Source organism: Fringilla coelebs (genome assembly GCF_963513975.1).
Source record: "Fringilla coelebs genome assembly, contig: SCAFFOLD_43, whole genome shotgun sequence".
In the NCBI taxonomy this organism is placed as follows: domain Eukaryota; kingdom Metazoa; phylum Chordata; class Aves; order Passeriformes; family Fringillidae; genus Fringilla; species Fringilla coelebs.
The window spans coordinates 1,303,035-1,306,412 of NW_028167212.1; the positions used below are offsets into that span (position 1 = coordinate 1,303,035).

General features: G+C 54.1%; 1 pseudogene across 1 annotated transcript; it reads right to left on the reverse strand.

Annotated features, from left to right (window-relative positions):
* Positions 1 to 251: 251 nt before the first annotated feature.
* Positions 252 to 1,566, reverse strand: LOC311166148 (olfactory receptor 14A16-like; annotated as a pseudogene). The gene has a single exon. The product of its transcript is annotated as an olfactory receptor 14A16-like (transcript).
* Positions 1,567 to 3,378: the final 1,812 nt, after the last annotated feature.

A 3,378-nucleotide genomic window follows, 5' to 3' on the forward strand; every position in this document is an offset into this window, starting at 1 on the left:
TTTCTGTGCTCAGCATTGTCCTGGGCATGTTCTTGAGAGAGCCTGGGCAAGGAGCCTGGAGCCCACAGGGCCTGGCCTGAGACGTCAGTGCTGCCCCAGCAGTGCCCATGGCCTGTCCCTGCTGCAGCCCCAGCACTGCCCCGCCCCAGGACTGTGCCTGGCCCCGAGAGCACTCAGGCCCTACAGCAACACCAGGGTCACCAGGGCCACCAAGGCAGCAGGGCAGGGCCATGGGAGCAGCACTGGCAACACCTAGTGTTGCTGCTCCTGGGCACAGCTGCTGTGCCAGCACTGATCTGCCCCCAGCTCTGCTCACAGAAATTGCTGCTGCAGCTCCAGAGAAGGCAACAAAAGGGCATCTCTGCAGAAAACTTTGCTGGGAGATCCTTTAGTTTATTTAAGGCTACCAAGAGTGCAGCCTCTCATTGACACAGTCTGTGGCCACAGGGTAAGTGGAGAGAAACAAAATGAGAAACGGCACAAACAATGACATTTCTTTGTGAACAATATGAAAAAAAAAAGTTTAAAAAAAGGAAAAGAACCTCCAAAATGAGAACAACTAGATTACTTTATTATAAATCCAACATGACTTTTATTACAGAAATTGGCCAGTAGTTTAATGTCCTTGAAACCATCCAGTAATCAGTGTCCACACTGCAGCCTTGAGCTCCTGGTTCCTCAGGCTGTAGATGAGGGGGTTCAGAGCTGGGGGCACCACCGAATACAGAACGGACAGGGCAAGATCCAGGGATGGGGAGAAGATGGAGGGGGGCTTTAGGTAGGCAAACATTGCAGTGCTGATTAGCAGGGAGACCACGGCCAGGTGAGGGAGGCAGGTGGAAAAGGCTTTGTGCCGTCCCTGCTCAGGGGGGATCCTCAGCACGGCCCTGAAGATCTGCACATAAGAGAAAAAAATGAATACAAAACAACCAAACACCAAAAAAGCACCAACAGCAAGAAGCCCAAGTTCCCTGAGGTAGGATTTGGAGCAGGAGAGCTTGAGGACCTGTGGGATTTCACAGAAGAACTGGCCCAGGGCATTGCCATGGCACAGGGGCAGGGAAAATGTATTGGATGTGTGCAGCAGTGAATAGAGAAAGGCACTGGCCCAGGCAGCTGCTGCCATGTGGGCACAAGCTCTGCTACCCAGGAGGGTCCCATAGTGCAGGGGCTTGCAGATGGACACGTAGCGGTCGTAACACATGATGGTGAGGAGGAAATACTCTGCTGAGATGAAGAAGAGAAAGAAAAAGAGCTGAGCAGCACATCCTGTGTAGGAGATTGTCCTGGTGTCCCAGAGGGAATTGTGCATGGCTTTGGGGACAGTGGTGCAGATGGAGCCCAGGTCAGTTAGGGCCAGGTTGAGCAGGAAGAAGAACATGGGTGTGTCCAGGTGGTGGCCGCAGGCTATGGCACTGATGATGAGGCTGTTGCCCAGGAGGGCAGCCAGGGAGATGGCCAGCAAGAGGCAGAAGTACAGGAGCTGCAGCTGCCGCGTGTCTGCCAGTGCCAGTAGAAGGAAGTAGCTGATGGAGCTGCTGTTGGACATTTGCAGTGTCTTGGCATGGGGATCTGTAAAAAAAGTAATCATGGAATAGTTGGGTTTGGAGATGACTCTAAATATCCCAGCCCTGCTTCAGGGCACTTTCCCCCCATCTGCCTGCCCAGGGCTCTGCTCCCTGGAGCTGTCCCTGCCAGCAGCTGCTTCCCCATGCCCAGGGCTGGGCACTGCCATTGCTGTCAGAGCCCAGCCCAGCGTTGCAGACCCCTCCCAGCTCTGGCACTGCCCAGGGGCAGCTCTGGCTCTGCAGGCTCTGATGGCAACATCAGAACAACCCTTAGGAGGCTGGAAAAGTGACACTGATTCTTCCTGTGAGGGTCCCTGTGCTGATTTCTGTCACTGCCTAATTTATTACCATCTGAGAGAAAATTTTTTCATTTTCCTCGTCCTGAACTGAGAGATGAATATCTATGTGCAATTTCCCATCCAGGCAACGCAGAGCAGTACATCAGAAAAGCAGTATTTCCCCTTCTATGCAGGCCCTGCCTTGCTGTACTCCCTGTATAATCTACTTGGAAATATTCTCCAGTTAAATGCTGTGCTGTGAGCAGTCCTGAACAATGCAGCATCCTCCCCACACAAGGAAAACACTTCCAAGCCTTACCAGCTGTCTCCTTCACTGCAGATGTTGTCCTCCAGTACTGGGAGCAGCTGCCAGGGCTGGCTGAGAGCTGTCCCTGGCAGGCAGCAGAGTCCCTGCCCAGCACAGCGCCCTGGGCTGCAGGACCCTGCTCTGCAGGACAGCCCTGGGCACCCCTGGCTGCTCTGCAAAACAGAGAATCAGAGAATGAACTCACAGGGTGTGTAGGCATTGGGATGTTCCAGCTTTAGAAGATCACTCCAGGAGCAGCAGCTGCACTCTCCTGCAGCCAGAGGTTCCTGTGTCCAGGGCTGGCAGTGATGTGCCCCAGGCACTTCTCAGCTTCTTCCCAGCCCTGACTGATTGAAGCTCTCTGTGCCTCTGTGCTGTGCCCAGGGTGGCTGCAGGCAGTGCCCCAGCCCTGCTGGGCTGGTAGAAGAGCTGCTCACCAAGAGAAATGTGCTTTTCAAGCTCTTTTTCATTACTAGGAGCTGCCTCTGTGCCAGGAGCCCAGCCCAGCTCAGCAGCACAGACACAGCACAAGGACTTTAATGAGCCTCTGGGGCTTTGTGCTCAGGCCCTGAACATCAGTCCCTGAGAGGGAGATGAAGAAATCTCTCCAGAACTCCAAGTCAGAATCCAGCTCCAAAGTTTCTTTCACTTTTAATGGGTCCCATTGAGGGACATGACTGAGAAAGTGTCCCCAAGCCCCAGGCAGAGCAGAGAACTGGAGGCAGTGATGACAGGTGGTAACAAAGAGAAGCCAAGTCTGTGCTGGGGCACAGCAGGGTCTGTGCCAGCAAGGGCTGGGAGGAGACACCTTGTCCTGAGGCACTGGGGCCTCCTGGCACAGCCCCAGCCAGGCTGGGCACTGTCACCCCTTGTCCTGCCCTCAGCATCCCCCCCTAGCCCACATCCCAGTGGCCTCAAGGATCTGCTGGAAGGAGTCCCTGGGGAGCCTTGGTCAGGAATGGCCCTGGGGGCTTCTGAATGCTCCCAGGGACTGCAGGTTTTTCAAAGGACTTTGGGATTGGGCTTTTGCCTTGGAGTCTCTGAGAGGTTTGTGCAATCATGGCCTCCAATTATCTGCTGGAATTAGTCCCTAGAGAGGCTCTGTCAGTAACAACACTCAGTGGGGCTCATTAATGCTTCAAGGTCCTTCAGTTATTTTAAGGTGCTTGGTGTTTCCCTTTTGATACAGACTCTGGGAGAGGTTTGTGCAATCGTGGCCCCAATT